The sequence below is a fragment of the Canis lupus genome, chromosome 30 (genome assembly GCF_048164855.1).
Source record: "Canis lupus baileyi chromosome 30, mCanLup2.hap1, whole genome shotgun sequence".
In the NCBI taxonomy this organism is placed as follows: Eukaryota; Metazoa; Chordata; class Mammalia; order Carnivora; family Canidae; genus Canis; species Canis lupus.
This window is the reverse complement of record NC_132867.1, coordinates 33,938,434-33,958,865: the sequence shown is the minus strand read 5'-3', so window position 1 is coordinate 33,958,865 and position 20,432 is coordinate 33,938,434. Positions and strand designations below refer to the sequence as shown.

The following is a 20,432-nucleotide window of genomic DNA, read 5'->3' as shown; positions in this document are numbered from 1 at the left end:
TGCAGATGCACTTCCTTTTCCTCTTACCACTATCATGTTTTTCCAAGAACACCAGACTCCCTCCCCCAGGGTCCCCCAGTCCTCAGGACCAAATGTCTACTTTGCTGGGAAGTGTTATGTTCCATGTTAACAAAAATAGATGGGAAAGTCTGGGGTTGTGAGGAAAGATGAATTCTTGCCTTGAGTAGTGTTTTTCCATTCATTCATTCATTCATTCATTCAGTTCATTCATTCACTCAGTGATCTGGTCTTCCAAGAATGCACATTCAGCTTTTTTTTTTTTTTTTTAAGATTTTATCTATTTATTCATGAGAGACACACAGAGAAAGGCAGAGACACAGGCAGAGGGAGAAGCAGGCTCCATGCAGGGACCCCGATGCTGGACTCCATCCCAGGACCCTGGGATCACTACCTGAGCTGAAGGCAGACACTCTACCACTAAGCCACCCAGATGCCCTTGCACATTCAACTTTTAACCACAGGTCAGCTGTGAACGAGACAGGCAGGGGCTCTCCACAAATAGTCCAGTGGAAAGGGGGTCATGAGGTAGATAATCACTTTATCATTTATTCCTTTACTAGGGGACACTTGCACTTTTGGTTGACACAACTCCATGGGAAGAAATGGAGAACACTGGGAAATATTTGCTGGAGGCCTTATCATCTCCTGGGAGGATCCTGTACTGTTTGGAAGGTTATTGTATGGGTAGAGTTCTAAAGGGCTGTAGCTATTTCATGGGAAGTAGAGTAAGTAAGCCCAGCTATTTTTAAGTCTGGAGAAGAGAAATGAACATGGCAGAAACTTGCACCTTTCTCCTCAGGGTCAGGTAAGAAAGAACTGAATTTCTGTTTCAGAAAGAGTATCTAGAAACTGAAAATTTTAGACCTCCTCCAGGGGGTGTTGGGTATCACGCTGCAGAGAGGCGTGCTGGATTGTGGGGAGAGCGTTGTGAGGTGGAGGAGTGGTGTCCTGAGCTCTGGGGTTCTCAGGTGGCATGAGGCCACTCCTGCGTGTCCCCATGGCTCTGTCATCAAAAAGTATTTAACCAGGCAACTTGAGCTTCAGCCGGTTGCAACGCTCGTTTCCTTTAAAATTTACCGCAGCTGGATCTTGCACTGTGTCTTTCTTAGAAGTATTTGATTTTTTTTTTTCACAACATTTTCCATTTTTATCTGTTATGATCTATCTCTTCCTGTCATAGCCGGAAATGTGATACCAGGATTAGGCAACTCTCCCGTCTCTTTCTCTTGGGTAAAGTCTGAAACAGAATAACCCCACCCCATCTGTTATCTGTCCAACATTTTCTTGCTCTGTTTTACCAACCCTTTCTCATTTTGTTGGGGGGAAAACAATCCGTTTACTCTTAAAATTGATGTATTTGTCTAAAGTCTTCTTTTCAGAGCACCAATTCCTGTTGGTTTTTATGGGGTGATAAACCGTCCACACATCACAAGGCAATCTTGGCTTTCATTCTTGACTAATTAGGTTGGGTAATTTTGTAATTTTGTTTTGGAGGGGGGTACGGTTACCAGTTTTGTTTATACGAAAGTTCTGCTTATTCAAGTAACATTGATTTCCTGTTTAAAGTAGTAAATAGAAGAAAACAAGAAAGTAATGAATTGAGATTTTATTTTTAAGAGCCTGAAAAGCATGAGGAATCGTACAAGGAGAGGGAGAAATCAGGCCAAAGGGGGATGTTTACTGTAATGACACACAGCAGGACAAGAGGGGCGCCCCTGCCCACGTCCTAACCAAGAAAGGTCTGCATGGGGCACTTCCCCTTCAGAAAGCAGCAGACAAGACCAGTGCTTTGGGAAGTATGCATTTAGGACAGTACAGCTATTGTCACATCCCCGATGCTAATATGGTGACTAAGATCGAGAACACAGCTACTCGTCACATGTCACTTAAATCACTGAGCGGCCCAGCTTCCTCAAAGAGCTTGGGAAATGCTCTTCTTTTCAGAAATAAAAACAACTGAAGACAAGCCCTGCCTGGATAGGAAAAGCTAATCCTTGGCATTCCTATTGACCCACTGGCACCTGTAGCTGGTTTTAGGGCTTTGCAGTAAGCAGGGAAGGTTTCTGAGCTGTGAACACACAAGAAGGCTTTTGATCACCAGCTATTCAGTTAGGGCAACTAAGTGAAGCAGAGATCTGGTTCCACTTTAGTATTTTCTGTGCAGTGAATCCTGCAATAGAGATTAATAAACTATTAGGTTAATCCATTCATTAATAAAGCTATTACATTTCTGGAAGTTTCCAAAAGGAAATCACTTTCGGGACGCAGTGTAGAAATAAATCTCTCCTTATGTTGCATTTTATTCCTTTCAGTCATGTTCTTCATTTTTAATTCAGATTCTTGCTAGAATAAATACATTGTGTGAAGCTTCCATCACACACCATTCTTTTTAATAAACACTTCAGGACAGTCTTAATTTGCACTGGATTGCAGGCTTGAATTTATAGATATGAATATGGCTCTGATTTACTAGGCAAACTGTTTTATTCGGGTTGTTTCTTTTTGAAAGCTTCGAAGTAGAAAAGTAAAAAAAAAAAAATGATGTCCGCTGGAATTCTTGCATCAGAGTAGTGAAATAGAATATTGGAAAGTAGAAACTTCTGTGGTTAATTTCTTCTGCATGAAATTAAAAATTTCAGTTTTTTTTTCCTCCTCTGAAATTTTAGGAATTACCATGCTAAAACAGCAGTGCTTAAGGAGAATTTGATTAAACAGAGATTATCCTGCATTCTGAGATCCTTTACATTCCCAAGGAGCCTGGTCATCTTGCAGCTCTTATAGGAGACAAAGCCATGAACTTTTGGGGAGACAGCTACCCTGACCCAGAGAAGAGGCCTCTGTCCTCTTGCAAATCTAGAGGCCAGCTAGATTTGTTTAAGAAGTAAAAAGTCTAGGGCAAAATGGGTGGCTCAGTGGTTTAGCGCCACCTTCAGACCAGGGCCTGATCCTGGAGCCCGGGGATCGAGTCCCACGTCGGGCTCCCTGCATGGAGCCTGCTTCTCCCTCTGCCTGTGTCTCTGCCTCTCTCTCTGTCTCTCTCCTGTGTGTCTCTCATGAATAAATAAACTCTTAAAAAAAAAAAAAAGTAAAAAGTCCGGGGGCACCAGTTGGCTCAGTCAGCTAAGCATCTGGCTCTTGATTTCGACTGACATCAGGATCTCAGGGTCATAAGATAGAGCCCTGAGTCTGGCTCTACCCTCAGCGGGGAGTCTGCTTGAGATTCTATCTCTCTCTTTCTCTCCCTCTCTCTCTCCCCTTCTCTCTTTGCCCCTCCCCCTACTCACATACTCTTTCTCTCTAAAATATGTAAATAAATCTTAAAAAAAAAAAAAAGAAGTAAAAAGTCCGTTTTAACCACCTGCACAGCTTCAAAAGTTGTGAAATGCAAGAGCCTGTGAACACTGACTTCCCATCCTGGTTTCTAGGAAATGTTTTTGACTCATCAGAAGAAGACTGCATGATCTCAGTCTCTCTTCTACTTTCTCTTTCCCAGCTGCCTTCTCCCCCTAAAAAATTCCACACGGGGCCTAAGCTAAACCTCTCTGCTCTTAGGATCTTTAAATGACTCTGATTTACATACTTGAAAGCTGTTCAGAGAGTGGAGCTCATGTGTTGCCATCACACAGCAAAACCGATAATCGTGTGAGGGGATGGAGGTGTTAACCAGCCTTATTTTGGTTTCACGTTATATACATGCATCACATTGTCACATGTGCTCTATGCCAATAACATTGCACTAAAGGTGGGAAAAATATAAAAGATTTCTCTTGCAGTATTTCTCTTTATTCCATCACATGGGCCTTTGAGGTTCCATCTGGAGGTTTAAAGCTTCCAAGTACGGCCCCACTGAAAGGATTTGGGGCTTTCCGACTTTCCTTCTTTGTCCGTGAGGGCAATGAACTGAAAGAGCCATGTAAGTGGTGATTATTGTCTTACTGAATGTTGACCCCGAAGTACTTAATAACAGTTGGGATGCTCGGAAAACATTGCCTCTCTAGGTAAATCTATTTGCTCGTTTATTTTCTGGAACATTCAGCCTTATGTGTGTCTGCTACATAGCTGAGTGGGGAGATGGGAGAAGGAAGGAATGAGAGAATTTTAGGGATGGGCTGAGGTTAGCATGTTTTGAGTCATTTACTTGATAGGGGTTGTATAGTTTCTCAATTCTGTTCACATGGTGGGGGGAGGACACATAGGAAATAAGGCAAGAATGTTTATATGAGAAAATTGGCCAGTTGGGTATTTTTTTCCATGATGTTGTACTTCTGTCTTAAGATGGTGTGTGAGCGTGTATGTGTGTCTGCATATGGGTGTGTGAGAGAGATGCACAAACACACACACACACACACACACATACACACACACACACAGAGATGGAGAGAGCCAAAGAATGGAGGAGAGAGGGTAGGAGATGCAGAGAAGAAGACAGACAGGCAAAGGGACAAACGAATGAATCCTTGTTTCATTGCAGGGGAAGAAATTGCTCTTAAATTTGTAGCAAAGACTGGTTAATTAACAGATTCAGGTGATTTTTTTAAAGATTTTATTTTGTTTATTTGAGAGGGAGAGTGAGAGAGAGAGAGAGCGTGTGCAAGAGCAGGGGGAGGTGCAGAGGGAGAGGGAGAAACAGACTCCTCACTGAGCAGGGAGCCTGACGCAGGACTCGATCCCAGGACCCTGGGATGACAACCTGAGCTGAAGGCAGGCACTTCACAGACTGAGCCACCCAGGTGGCCCAATGGACTCAAGTTTAAAAAGTGTAGGGAGGGGATCCCTGGGTGGCTCAGAGGTTTAGAGCCTGCCTTCGGGCCAGGGTGTGATCCTGGAGACCCAGGATCGAGTCCCACGTCGGGCTCCCTGCATGGAGCCTGCTTCTCCCTCTGCCTGTGTCTCTGCCTCTCTATGTCTCTCATAAATAAATAAAATCTTTAAAAAAAATAAAAAAATAAAAAGTGCAGGGAGAACAGAGTCTCAGTTCAGACACTGCATATGTGCTCACGCTCTAGGGAAGACAGGGAGATGGACGGCACTCCGGTGATTGGACAGGACCGTAATCGTTGGCAAGAGCTGTTTCTTACTTAATGATGTGCAAAAAGACTATTATGATTGCCCGTGGAATTGATACTTTATGAACATTCTCTTTTTCTGGTGATGGTGATTAATATTTGTTGAGCATTTGTTACATACCTGATACTACTAAGCACTTGATATCAGTTGAGTCATTTAAACCTCATAGCATCCCTAGCACTTTCCCTGTCCTCCCTCCCCAGTTCCTGTAGTGGAATTTTCTTTGATTTAATGATAAAGAAACAGAAGCCTGACAATAGTCAGCTGGGAGTGGAGGGGCAAGTTTGGGGCAGGGTGGGAGGGGCTGAACCAGGATTCAAACTCAAGCCCTCAGCCTCCCAGGCTGAGTTCCTGTCACCAAGCTATGCTGTCCTGAGCTCTGATGTCTTATCTCAATTTTGCTAATTGTAGGAAGAGGGGACTTTTATTGTCCTTGGTGACCGTTTATGATTTGCATTGTAACATGGTTTGTGTCCTAGAGGAAGTTGTACTGAGGGGACTCCAGGTAACCCTGTCAAGATGTTGTGGCCATTTAAAGACAGAGGCAGCTCACATCTTTAGTAAGTAACGAATGGAAAATTTTATTTCCTATTTTAGGTCACTTCTCTAAGCTACAAGAGAGGAGTGGCACAAAAACTGCTATTGTGGGAGGTGTTTGAGATAAAAAGACGGTGTTCAAAAGCAAAGGGGGGTTTTGCGACATTAACGCTGTCTCTCCTCCCCAAGGGTAGTGCCAGCACTGGCTGCCAAAGGGCCAGGTCAGAAGCTGGCCAGGCCACATGCAGGTCTTTCTCCCGTGCACATTCCTCTGGGCCCTGTGGCAGAGGCAGTATTTTTGAAGCTTGGCTTCTCAGGCTTGGCTTTGTTTTGTCTTTGTTTTTTAAGATTATTTATTTATTTATTTAGAGAGTGTCCCTGTGAGTAGGGGAGGAGCAGAGGGAGAGGGAGAGAGAATCTCAGGCAGACTCTGTGCACTCAGCACCGAACCTGATGTGAAGATCAGTCTAATGACCCTGAGATCATGACCTGAGCTGAAATCAAGAGTTAGACTCTTAACCAACAGGTGCTAGGCAGACACCCCTCAAGCTTGGTTTTTCTGAATTTACTACCACACCTAGGAAATAGGGAAGGATGAGAAAGAACTTGGCAGCTCAGTGTACCCTGGGCATCTTGAAGTCTGTTTGCTTGTTTTTTTTTTTTTTTGTTTTGTTTTTGTTTTTTGTTTTGTTTTTGTTTTGTTTTGTTTTGTTTTGTTTTTTACCTCTTCTCTGTGCCCTGAAGGGGAGTCCTGTTGACATCAGAAATCTGTAGGCCATCCCTGATGCTATCCCTATAGCCTTGCTTGAATCTTTATAGATCTGGGGCTTTATAGAGCTTACAATGCAGTTTTCAGGATGTGTGAAATGTGTTCAGAGAAACACCAGGCACTCAAGTCAGATGGGGTCAGACAGTTGCAATGCAGGCTCCCAGGCCTTTCCTTGCCCATGGAATCAGCACAGCAGAAGAGGCTCTTGGAGCATTGATTCTAAAACACCTCAAAGGATTCTTTACACAAGTCACCTTGTAAGCCATCTTTTTACAAGTTTGCTGGATCATAAGCACAGACTTCTTGGGTAACAATTATTAAATGTGTTTCTGTTCAAGGAAAGGTCTGTGGCAGGGTCAGTACCGGGGTCATATGCATTGATAACCATCTGCTCCTGCCCTGAGTAGAGTGCAAGCCGATCATATGAAATTCATACATGTGTAAAATAAAGAGATGGACATGACTCAAAAATAGGACAGAGTCTCTCATTGTCCTCCTGCTGTACCTCAAGATTCTTGGAGTCTTGAAATAGTTTTTCCCTCATCAGATAAGTTTAAGTTGTCCTTTTGCTCTTTTACAGAGAATCTGATTCATAAACACTTATGTGAAACCTTTTGAAATAGTCTTTAATGAAAATCTGAGGTTTCCAAACTTTTAAAGAAATCGTTGTGTTTATAAAAGCTTAAATATTTGTAATTCCTTGTAGACAATATGGCAACTTTTGATAGCTTGAACTAAAGCAGCACTGACTTTGTGGAAAATTTCCACCAGGGTTGATAGTAGTTATCTCATTTGGGGATGGAGTGATTAAAAACATAAATTGAAGTGTTGTTTATTTTATTTATTTGGAAGAAAGAAACATAGCCTTCCTAATGGCTGGTATTTTAATGAAAGGAATAGGTATTTTGAGAATTAAAACAAATTTTATTTAGTTATTTATTTATTTTTAAAAGATTTTATTTATTTACTCATGAGAGACACAGAGAGAGGCAGAGATATAGACAGAGGGAGAAGGGAGCCTGATATGGGACTCAATCCCAGGACCCCAAGATCACAACCTGAGTGGAAGGCAGACACTCAACCACTGAGCCACCCAGGTACCCCAAAACAAATTTTACAATATGTTTTTTTGGAGATAGTCACAAAATGAGAGATTTTCATTGACACTGAAGGGTAATTGGAGAATGGTAGTAGCAAAGTTTTGGTTTCCCAGTAGGGATCCTGAACCTTTCTTTCTTTTTTTCTTTTTTTTTTTTTTCCTTTCTTTGATTTGATGTTTTTTGTTTTGTTTTATTTTGTTTTTTAAATTTTTTTAGAGAATCTGGGAGAAGAGCAGAGGGAGAAGGGGAGAATCTTAAACAAGCTCCACACCCACTGCAGAGACTCAATCTCATGACCCTGAGATCATGACCTGAGCCAAAATCAAGAGTCGGATGCTTAAGGGACTGAGCCACTCAGGTGCCCCTGATTCAGTGTTTTAAGGGCAATCTCTGATCAGTCATTCTCCTGACATAGGCACCAAGAGTGTCAAACATAGTCACATCTGTGATGGTTACACTAGAGAAAGGGTATGTAGAAACCACCGTTGCTCAAAGCAAGAATCACCAAATGCGTCATATGATGTACTTACGGTACAAATATACCCATTGTTGACCTAAAGTTAAATTTTAACTGGCCATACTTCATATTCTTTTTTTTTTATTTGCTAAATGGGTCAACTCTACTCACTGGAAAAAGGAAATAACATTTTAAGAAAAGCAGTAGAAGATGCTCATGTCTCACTGTGATTACCCACATCACCTTCCTGCTTACAGAAGGGCTCTGGGTTGCCAGCCCCTGCTATCACAGGCTGCTGCCCATCCCCCTTCCCAGCTGTTCTTGGGAGCATGGCTTTTTCAGGTTTTCCAGCTTGTCAGTGGTTGGGGATTGGCCCTTTGGAAAAAACCCAGGATTACAGCACTGGTTAGTGAGTCTGTTTCTCTAGGGTCAAGTCAACTCAGGGTTCCTGCCTCTCTACGCCATAAAAGCTTTTGCCCACAGAGGCTCATGGTGGACCCCAGGCCTGTGTATCCTTCCTTACACACACCAGCAGGTGTACACACTCACATATCTCTGCGCAGTTTCTTGGATAATGTATTTACTTACCACGTTATTGATTAGACGCATGGCTAATACACTTTTCCTACATTGTCTCATTTAATCCTACATCAGTCTTATGAGGACAATATCATTTTCTCTCAATTTTTTGAATGAGAAATTAAGGCTTAGTATGGATGAGTAATATGCCCAAAGTTTGTACTGATTCACAGAGAACACCTACTAAGCCCATGCTCTTACCTCTTCCCTGCTGTCCTACCCTCTTCTATTCTCCCTACATCCCCTCCCCATTGTGTATCTCATGTCAATCAAAAAAGGATCGTAAGGATTTGCTATGAGATGAAGAGATACACTGGACTTTGGGGTTGTGCTGTCTCAGTGAGCTGTATTGTCAGTGGGCAAGTTACTAAATCTCCCTGAGACTCAGTTTTCCTAATCGTTAAAATTGGGAAACCAACATTGACTGCCTAAGTTTGTTGGGATGAGGTGAGGAAGAAAGAACCAAAGAAAGAATAGAAAAAGAAAAAAAAAAAAACATAGAAGAAGGTGTGGAGGTTAATTGTCCCAGGGAGCTGGAGTGAGGTGGTAAACCTGAGCCTAATTTTTATGTATGAGTTCTGTCGGAAGCCCAGGCAATGAAGCAGAGCAGGAGAAGCACTGGTGGCTTTCAGGGGGAACACGCAGGGCCCTTGTGGAAGTGGTGTAGGCAACAGCCCCTGTGGCTCTTCATTCACCATGGGAAGACGAAGGTCAAGGCTCAGTAATCCTGAGAATTACTTGAAACTCTGGTTCATAACTAAGCAATATTTATGTTCTTTGTAGGATATACAGTTGCTTTTCTGGGCGTCCCTTGGGGAAAGACAGTCTCCATCATTTACTTTAATTTTTTTTTTTTCTGAAAAACAAAACAAAACAATCTGAAGTCATACTTAAAGGCAGGGATTTCTGGACTCATACAAAATGTTCTATGATTACAATTCTCTGAGTAGCTTTGGGTGGACCATGCCCATAGCTCTGGGCCTTTCTTTCCCATCTTTACAGAAAATGGACTAACTCAAGAATTCCATAAACTATACTTGGCATTTCCCTATGCCTTGTCCTGTGCCCCACGCCTGTCCATGGGAGGATGGGGAGGGAGACAGGGATCACATAACCCAGTACACATTAATAGTGTTTATCAGATGGTCCACGTACTATGAAGAAAACAATGTCGTGTACTAGAAGAAAGTATGATGGGAGCTGGACAGCCAGGAAACAGGGCCAGGCATATCATGGGAGGCTTCTCAGAGGTGGTGACATTTAGGGGGCAATTTGCATAAAGTGAAGGAACCATTCAGAAGAGTGAGCAAGAATCATGTCACAGGTGACCCCTTAGAGAGTTATCTGAACAGAATGCTACGGAAGGAAGTAGAGGCAGGGAGGAATTTGAATTTCCTTAGGAAATGTGAAAGCCACAAGAAGATGCCTCTATTAGGTCCTTATCTTCAGCTCACAAATACCTTTGGACTTCTCCACATTTTATGTGTATCAGAGATGCAGTGTGTGTGTGTGTGTGTGTGTGTGTGTGTGTGGTACTTTCTAATGGGATGTTGGATGAGGTGTGGCCTCATGAGGAGACAGAGGAGAGGCCCAGGAAAATACAACTCAGGAACAAAAAATCTATAGAAGAGGCTCAGCTTGTTCTATTCACAGATCTTTGGGACAGGAGGCACTCTGCATGCCATGCAGGGCCACGTAGGGCAGACACTCTGCACACCATGCAGGGCCATGTAAGGTAGACGCCATGTGGGGTAGATGTAAGGCAGGGCAGGGACAACAGTTGAATAATCTAGTCAGAGGAGTGACCATTTTCAGGGGACATTAGAGAACAAATAGTGCACAGAAATGGGCCTGGATATGAGAGAGAAGGCAGGACAGGTGCAGAAGGTAGAAGGAGCAGCACCGCACAACCAAGGAAGGAGCAGGAGGGATGGGGTCTGGCTGCACAGACGCCAAGGGAGGAGCAGTATGAAATGGAATCAAGGCTCAAGAGTCTGGGAAGAATTAGAAACAGGAATGCAAAAAGATGTTTTTTTTTTTTTTCAGATGAATACAATAGTCCCTCTCTTCTCCTGGCTTGGCTTTCCCTGGTTTCGGTTACTCAAGGTCAACCCATCTGGAAGCAGATGACCCTCCTTCGGACATGTCTTGGAAAGTCAGTGGTAGCCTGAGCTGGGTCACAGAGCCTACCTCAGCCACCTCCTTCATCTCATCACGTAGGTCCTTTATCATCAGCACAGGCAGGGTGAGGACAGTGCAGTGAGATATTGGGAGAGTGACCATACCCACGTAACTTTTATCATAGGATATTGTCGTAATTGTCCTATTTTATTATTACTGATTGTTGCTCATCTTTTCTGTGCCTAATTTGTAAATTAAACTTTATCACAGGTACCTATAGGAAAAAAATCATAACATGCTTATGGTTTGGTACTATCTGAAGTTTCAGGCACCCACTGGGGGTCTTGGAAGAAATGCCTGGAGGATGGGATGCCTGGGTGCCTCAGGGGTTGAGCATCTGCCTTTGGCTCTGGTCATGATCCCAGGGTTCTGAGATCGAGCCCCACATCGGGCTTCTCCTTCTGCCTGTGTCTCTGCCTTTCTCTCTCTCTCTCCCTCTCTCTCTCTCATGAATAAATACATAAATGCTTTTAAAAAATGCCTGGAAGATCAGGGGAACTCTTGCAGCAAGGGCCAGTTTGCCTCCCCTCACATGGCCCACTCACCTCCCTGGTGCTTTCTGCGTGTGCAGGGACCTGGCACGTGACATGTGGCAGAAATGGGTATTTTCTCGGGTCTTTGCTGTATCTGCTGCAGCAGCCTTGACGTCATGGTGTGCTCTGGGCCCTTTCATGACACATAGTGACACAGCGGCCCCCACATGGACGGCAGAAGGGCTTTCATCAGACAAAGGCTTACCCAAAGTGCACCACGGCTTTATGCACTTGCAAAAATCTGCAAATTTTGAAATACTTGAAGAGTTTAGGAGAAATGACAAGAAGTACTGCTTCTTAATTCAGAGAGGCATTGACACAGTGTGATTCACCTGTGGCATTGTACAGCATACCTTGTTTGCTGTGTATTTGCTAACAGGATAGAAGTTAAGATGTTAACCACAGGGAAAGAACAGCCAACACCACCAAACTCACATCGATACAAAGGGAATGAGTCACTTGTCACTTGTCTTTGGTGTTCCTGCTCTATTTTAAATGAATTCCCCATAGTGTAATTAAAAAAAAAACCAAACTATTGATATGAAGAGGATGTGGTTAATTCAAATTAATCGGGACTGATGAGATTATTCATGGAAATCCAAGTGATATGGCACAGTGATTTGTCAGAGGCCCTGCTGACAAATTTATCATTTGCCCAGTCTCAATGACCTTTAAGTTGGGATTTTCTAATCAGCTGGGTTTATTTTTCTTTCATCTGTGAAGAGTGTAGTTTCAGTGATGTTTTGAAGTGATACCTTTATTCAGTCGCATCAAGGAACAGTAATCAACATGGCAGAGATGACTTGGAGGTGGCACCTTCTCTTCTTTTGGTAGAAGCATAAGAAAAGAGACACTCTTGTGATCCAGGTCTTATCAAGGACACTTGTGGTTCCCCTGCACCCTCATTGGCACCTCACCCTGGTCCCTGGTCCCAGCTCTCCTGAAATGAGCTACCCTGACCACGTAGTATGTATGTTTGCCTATGTTTTCTATACTTAAATAATGCAAATATGAAATGGTAGAATCTGCACACACAGGAGGGTGCACCTTTGCGGTGTAGCTGTCTGATACGCTGAAGGGTATTGAGCAGCTCCCTGGCCTACACCCACTAGATGCCAGCAGCATCCTTTCCTCAGTGTTGACAACCAAAAAGTTTCTCCAGACGTTGTCGTATGTCCCATTGCAGAAATCAGTCCTGATTGGAAACCACTGATACAAAGGCTTAGTTTTCCAACTTTTTTTTTTTCCACACAAGGAATCATTTTGCACACTTTTCTTCATCTTGCTGTTCCTAATCAGAAGTCACTGAGACATTTCTTTCAAATCATCTGGTATAATGCTCTTGGATTACTTCTAAGGAGTGCTTAACATTCTGTGGGGTAGACTGTCCCATAACCCTACTCCACCACTCTTTTTTTTTTTTTTTTTTTTTTAAATTTTTATTTATTTATGATAGTCACAGAGAGAGAGAGGCAGAGACACAGGCAGAGGGAGAAGCAGGCTCCATGCACCGGGAGCCCGACGTGGGATTCGATCCCGGGTCTCCAGGATCGCGCCCCGGGCCAAAGGCAGGCGCCAAACCGCTGTGCCACCCAGGGATCCCCCTTTTTTTTTTTTTTTTAAATTTTTATTTATCCACCACTCTTTTATCCATGGATATGAACGTGTTTCCCAGTTCTTGGTTCCTAAAAGCAGCACCGCAATGAGCACCTTTGCACTTTTACAAATTCCCAGAAATGGAATTGTGGCACATGCATTTTTAATTGTAATAGATATTGCCAGATTGCCTGATGATGGCACTTGAAGAAAACTTTAAGAACGATAAATGGTAAGAGACTGATATTATTCTAAAACTCGATGAACAAGTCCAGATAAAAGTAATTATTTAAGAGATTTTTTCATAGCATGAAAAGAAATATGAGCAAATTAGAAAAATCTACCTCTTCCTTGTGTTAAAAGTTACAACTATTTTTTTTCAGGAGGAAGTTTAATTCTTTTTTCACTTCAATTATTGGATCATTCAAATGTCCTGCTTGTCAAGATTTTTGAGTGAAGACATGAATTAAAATAACCGTGAAAGAAAGCTTATAGGTCTGGAGTGTTACTTTTTTCTGCAACCAATGTAACCCAAGTTAAATATTTCAAGGCCAGAAATGAAAACGGCAGAGGGAGACTAGGAAAAATTGTCTTAAGAAATAGAATAATAAAACATACCTATGAGTTTCCTTAGCATTAACGGTTACCTGAAACTCCTCAAGTAGCCTCACTAATCAATCATCCCTGTCTGAGTAATATGTAATATTTAATCAATATTCAATGATTGATGAAAATAGTTCTCTGATAGTTTGGATGTTTTCATATGCTCCTTTATTCCCTAGTCCACAGGTCAGGAAAGGCTTTAAGCAACATGGTTTTTCATTTGTCTCACTTTTCTCCCCTTTACAGACTTATCTGGTGAAAGAAAAAAAGCTAAAGGTGGCTTCTGAATTCTGAGATCTCATTGTCTAGTGGTAAGGAAATTCAGATGTTTCTTTTAAAATACTTGATGGTCTCATTGAGTCTGATGTCGGAGGATGTTCTTTCTGATGGGTAGTGGTTCTGCAGGTGGATACCGTCTTCCCTAGGTGGACGCTGCTGGATCCTTCTCATTATTTGTAGTGTATGCAGAAGGGAGACTAGTACCCTTTAACATTAATCAAAATGCGTCTCTTCTCTTTGTTAAGCTTACTTAAAAAAATAGACAACTAATGCATGTAGGTTGAAAACTTTAAGTTTTGGGTTGTGCTTCTCAGCTATAATGTATCAAGGAGTATTGGATCTGGAGCTGGGAGTCTGTGCTAAGTCTTTGGGCTTTTCCTTGAAGACTTGCTCTCACAGGAAGATTTTGTTCTGTCAGTTTTACTCCTGTGGTGTACTTAGACTTCTCTAATTCCTGTTTTCTCCTAATTAGTGTGGTTCTATTTATGTCACCCCCATTTTTTTCTGTTCTGTGCCAAGTGACAATGCAATGATTGTGTTTGTTGTATTTTTGTGTGATCCCTAGCATACCATTTACAAATAGTTTTGATTGAAAATTATAAATTATATCACAAAATCATGGAATATTTAGAGAATAGGGCATTTGAAAAACTTTCCTCCAATTATTTCCAAATAACAGTTGTTATTGGTTTGCTATCAATTTAATATACTTTCTTTTCATATTACACATCCAATCTAAAATTCTGACTTTAAATAACTTATCCTGTAACAGTGTAAGACATGCAAACTTGAAAAAGCACTCAAAGCGATTAAATGAAATGTATGTATCTCTTCCTCTGTCCATTGGCCCATGACAACTATTTCCCTTCCAAGGAGACATCTGGTGTTTCTGGTTTTCTAATTTACCAGACCCTTTAAATTATTTGCATTGTTTATGATCTGTTTCTATATTAAGCAGTGATTTGTTGAGTCTCCTTATGCATGTGTTGTTTCTCATTTGGGTGAGTATTTGGATTGATAGTAAAAGGCTACTATTGAATATCTAAAGTAAAACAACCTGACTCGATCACGTATTACACAGGGGGGAAGAGTAAATGGAGGGCACCTTCTATCAAAACAAAAAGCACAGCTGATTTGATATAGAGTGCGGAAGCACCAAATCCAGGGACTGGTGGATGCTGAGGTGGAAGTGCTGAGGGATTAGATGACCCCTAGCTGTGGAAGGCTGGCAGGTTGGGTAAGCCTGTTGCTATGGCTCCAAGAAGTGGGGTTATGAAATCTGATTTTCACTGATCCCTTGCGATGGCTTTGAAAAAGTTTGGAGTGGCCACTTGTTTGTGCCTTGGGGCTATGGTCACTGAACAGTCATTGTTTTTCTTTCTTGACTTTGGAGTACAGGAGCTTTAAATTCTCTGTGTGTGAGAAATGCATGGAATGGAATTGCTGGGTCAAACAGTCTGTGCATCCTACATTTTGGCTGACTTTCATGGAGGTTTACCAATTTACACTCCAATCAGCAATGAGTGGCAGTGTTCATTTTCCCACAACACAGTGTGTCATCAAGGTTTGATCTTTGCTAACCTGATGGGTGAAATACAATATTTTCTTGAAGTCTTGACTTGCCTCTTAGTATGAGGGAAGTAGAGAAACTTTGTACATGATTAAAAGTTATTCTGTTTTATTTTCTATAAATTTCTACCAGCATCTACAAATTCTCAATGAAGTTCTTAATACTGATTTTAAAAACTCTTCACATATTAATTAGTTCTTTACATTAAGATTTGTAAATATTTTCCCTGTGTGTTCCTTGTATTTTGATTTTGTTTGTGATGTTCAAATGGGGGAGAAGGGTATATAAAAACATGCTATATAAAAAGATGCTTTTCCATCACTGGATTGACCAATATTTTATTGTCTTTTAGGTTTTATATCCTAGTTAGAAAGACTTTCCATTTTGAGACTATAATATTTTTCTATGCTTTCTCCTAATGCTTTTATGATTTAATTTTCATTCATCCTTCTGGACTTTATATTGGTTGTAAGTATGGGAGAGGAATATACTTTTTTAGGGAGCTACTTAGCTGCCCTAACACTATTTATTGGATAATATGTATTTCCCCATTAATTTGAATGACCATCTTTGCCCAAAACTAAGTTTTCATAAATATGTTGATTTATGTCTGACTTTTGTCCTTTGATCCATTGATTTACATATTGACGTTTCTACTTAATATGATATTTCTGCATTTTTCTGTTTGTTAATTCAACTTCTTGCTTATCATGGTAGTATTTATATTAAATGAACATTCTGTAATTACTCAATGACCTTCCTTCTTATTGCCCTCCATTTAACATTGTAGGAACTTCGGTTACAAATCAACAGATTGATCACCAAATCTTCACATCTGTTTATTCCATAAACAACCATTTGTGAGCGCTCTTCTTTCAGCCTGCCCTTACCCAGTCACCATTTTATATCTGCTAATGGATGTTTCAAGCACCCAGCATTCTACCTTTTACATCACAAGAGAACCTGTTCCCATGAACATGTTCCCAAACAACATTTAGATCTTTGAGTGAGCTGGTAAGGAAAGGCTGACCAAAATTCATCAACGACCAGGTATCTGTCATGAAATGTGAAAGAAAAATCTGCTGAGTCTTTACATTTTACCATTGAACTAGGACATCTAAAACTTAAAGAGAAATACTATACTCAGTTCCAATTGCTGCTTGAAAATAGCTGGCTACATGACTTCATTTTCTTAAGAACGTGCTTGCACTAAAATCAGTTATATTTTTTTGTGAATGAGTCAGAAAACCTGAGCCATCACAGTGCCAAACTTCTAAGTATGTGTAGGTGTGTGTAGGAGAGAGAGAGAGAGAGAGAGAATTTGTGTGTATACATTCCCTAGAGAAAAACACTAACATCTATATGCTTCCCTAGGTCTGTTCTAACTTTTATTTGTCATACAAGAGATTCTATTGATTTATATTGAAAAAGAGAAGAGTGTTACTAGTTATTCCTTTCCATGGACACTGAAATAAGTTCCAAAGCAGAAACAAATTCCTTTTTTCTGGACATCAGTTTATTTCACTGCTTAGGAATGGACACATCTGCCTATTCCTCTCTAGGTATTAAGTAGTTTTTCAAATTTATTTTAAAACACACTGGTTAACACTTTTATAGGGGGCTGTTACTTAAACAAAAAGAGAATTCCTCTTATGATGCCAAAGTCTCCACTGGCTATAGCTCATTATTCTTCTTATACTGAATGAATTGGAGCTATTGACCACAGATAGTCAAAATTACTCACCCAAGGTCATATGACAAGTCACTGGTGAAAAAAGAAGAGATGGGTAAGATAAATGTCACCATCCTAATAACAAGTCTTATGCGCATGAGATAATCATTATGAATCAGCATAGACTCAGTAGACTCCAGCAAACACCACCACATATGGCTGTTTAAATTATTTCTTGTTACAGAATTTAAAAAAAGAGAAGAATAAAGAATAAAGAATGACTGGTCAGGTGACTGGTTATAGATTGAAAAAATGACTGGTCTCCCCCTTTGTTTCTGCCTTAGGTGAGCATCAACATTCTTGCTAAACTCAGAAAAAAAGTCATCCCCTTCCTTGTATGCTATATTCTCTTTCCAATGAGTTGCTAGATGGGGAGCAATGGAATGTGGGGATCCAGAAGATACTCATAGACTCTATGTGGGAACTTCCTGGTCTCCACAGCCAATACTTTTATAATACCAGACCGTAATTTCTATGATAGTCAACGATAACTCAAAGTGGAGAATCTCCTTAAATTTTATGGGAGATGATGTTGGCCAAACTCCTTCCAGTGAAATAAAATACGGTAGTGCTTGAATAAGGGAAACATTCCTTTGTGTGTGTTGCGGGGGGTGGGGGGGTTGGGGGTGGTGGTGGAAAGGAGGACACAAAGTAGATCTTAAATAGAGCTGCCTTAAAATCCCCATTTTGACCCATCACAGAGAAGACTCCCATTGGTCTGGTCCTTTAAGATTCCATTTCTGAGGCTGGGTCCAGAGCTGCCATCTAGAACTAGCTTGGGGAGGTCTAGGTGAGAGTGCATCCTCTTTAGGTACTCTCTGAAATCAACATAAACTTCTCCCTAAAAGGTTGAAAATACAGGTGAAATTCAGAAGCGAGGCCAAACTAATTCTCCATGGCAATGCTTTCTCAAAGTTTTCTAAGAATGCTTAATTCTGAGCCTCACCTTCAGGGTCTGAGTAGGTAGTGTGAGGGCGCATTTTGGTAATCTCTATTTTATCAAGTACCCAAGATGATTGCCTTGAAGACTGATATTCTGTTGCACACCACTCTTTGGGACTGAATCTGATCACAACCCTATAATAGGATAATATGGCCCAAATAATAATGACAATTGATTCCTTTCCAGGTGATTGTTTAAATTTAGTCAAGATCACATATTATGGATTTGTACATCAGTTTGCTGCTTTATGTATATAAATACATGCAGGCAAATACCATGCATAATGCTGTGGGGGGGATTTATTTGATATATTGTTTTTTAGGAAAAAAACCAATTTCTTGAGATTTGGTGAGAGTTCATTTACAGTTCTTAGTTTTCCTAGAGAAATTGGAGGGGGCTACTGAACAGTCTACCTTAACACCAAAAAGGGCAAAAGTACAGAATGAAAGCCAAACAATGATTTCATTATACAAATGAAATGGGAAAATGCAGTGAAATTCTATCCATCCCTGAGGACTGACTCCACTTAGAGGTTAGAAGAGCAGCTTGGAGTGATCTCACACTTAGGGGCTCTATAACCATCACTCCGGAGCCGTCGTAGCAGGGTTATGACTAAGGATGGAAGAATCATCCCATAAAGTTGTGAGCTTTAATGACACTTCTGTTGAGTACATAAGAAATAAAATAGATAATCAATCCATATGGCCCATCCCCTGGTGAATAGTGAACAAGGGGTAACTAAATAGGTAAGAATCAGCAGTGAAAATCAAATAGGAGCGTCGATAATGGGTGTGAGTTCAGTTTTAGGGACAGACTGTTAGTACATTAGGTGATGTCACAGAATATCCATGATAAAGATATCACGAGGAACAGGCTCAGGAAAGTTTCAAACTCAATAAAGAATGTTTCTGTGAGTTTTCCTGGTTCATCCAGCCTAGTAGTGTTCAGGGATTTTCCACGTTAAAACACGCTTCCTGACATCCAGATTAGGAAACTGAGTCTTGTTGAGGTGAAAGGATGCCCAGATGTTTACCATCAGAGCCTCTCAGACAGCTTCTCATTCAACACTTCAACCTAGTCGCATTTATGGAGGACTGTCCCCATGGCAAGTGCAGTATCAAGGGTGTCAAGACAAGCAAATGACATTTAACAGTCAACTGGCGCGTGGCAGCTTCGCGACCCCTTTCTGTGTCTCAATTGCTCTTTGGTCTTCAGCAAGTCTGGGATGGGTGCACTGGAAAGACTTTGAAATTAATATGAAATTTTCACTATTAAAATTAAGTCACTGCAATAGCTTTGACAGATACCTGGGGAAGCAAACATCTTTTTTGAAAGCAAGGAGCTCTGGATTATGTTGCTTCACTCCACAGGATAGCCGCACACAACTGACGTAATAGAACTTGGCCAGCAAACCATTGCTCAATGCACAATAGATTGCTAATTACTCGTGGAGACATACTTTTTGAACAAGAACGGCACATTTTAATTGCCTTTTAGTGAGATGCTTTGCCTTTTTTATCTCTCCCACCTAGATCCCATCAGCACTTACCCCAGTGCTGGTGTGAGTTTTAATAGATTCGTAATAGAAACATTTATGTATTAATAATAATAAAGATAAATTATGTTTGCAAGTGCTTTCCTCTACATTTCTTCTCCCCAACAACTCTGGGGGATATGCTGAGGAAGTATTGTTATCTCTGCTTTAGTGATGAAGAAACCAGAACATGGTGAAGTCAGGATGTTTTCCAAACTTTCAGGGGTGAATTAAGACTCAAGCTCTGGTTTGTTTACTTGACATCCTGCTGCAGATTTTAATAAGTGAAGCTTGCTGTAACAAAATGCTCAGTGCTAAGGCAAGAAGACATGGCTACTCGCCTGGTCACTTCTGTCCCTGCTAGTTATGTGTTCTTAAACTCCAGACACTTAATGTACTCACCTTTAAAGTGACAAAAGTAATAGCTCTTCTATTATAAAACTCTGGTAAGGATCTATTGAGATAATGCATGAGGAATCGCTTTGAGATTTGAAGAGTTCGCTCTTTGCCTAGAGTCCTTGAATGGACCTCTACGGGTCTACAAAACCTTCAACTTTATGCAAAATTCAGTCCTTCTTTGCATATAATGCACTTTTCTCAGGGAAAATTCTGAAGTTTTAAAAGATTTTCAGAGATTTCTGTGATTAAAAAAGAATGAGAATTACTGCCACAAAACATCATGCAAAATACTGTTATGAAAACACATCTATTTTGATAGTGTATTCTTTTTAAAAATGTGGGAAATATAGAAAGTAATAGTCATCTGAAAACATACTATTTAGAAAAAAATCTATATTCATAATAAAATTTTGTCTGATATTACCTTTCAGGTTTTTTTTTTCCCAATAAATTGAAAAGTAAAAAAAAAGTTTTTGTGGCAGCACAAATATTTATATATAAAATATGCATATACATTTGAAGTTTGGGATCA

General features: G+C 40.8%; 2 long non-coding RNA genes across 2 annotated transcripts in view; both read left to right on the top strand.

Annotated features, from left to right (window-relative positions):
* Positions 1-651: 651 nt before the first annotated feature.
* LOC140621628 (uncharacterized) overlaps positions 652-20,432 on the top strand; it is a 34,553-nt gene continuing 14,772 nt past the window's right edge. The window contains exons 1-2 of the long non-coding RNA XR_012021382.1: positions 652-826; positions 13,690-13,754. This is a non-coding gene — a long non-coding RNA (uncharacterized lncRNA). The remainder of the gene's footprint in view (positions 827-13,689; positions 13,755-20,432) is intronic.
* Positions 16,255-17,604, top strand: LOC140621336 (uncharacterized). Its single transcript, XR_012021047.1, has 2 exons — positions 16,255-16,342; positions 17,309-17,604. It is a non-coding gene; the product is annotated as an uncharacterized lncRNA (long non-coding RNA).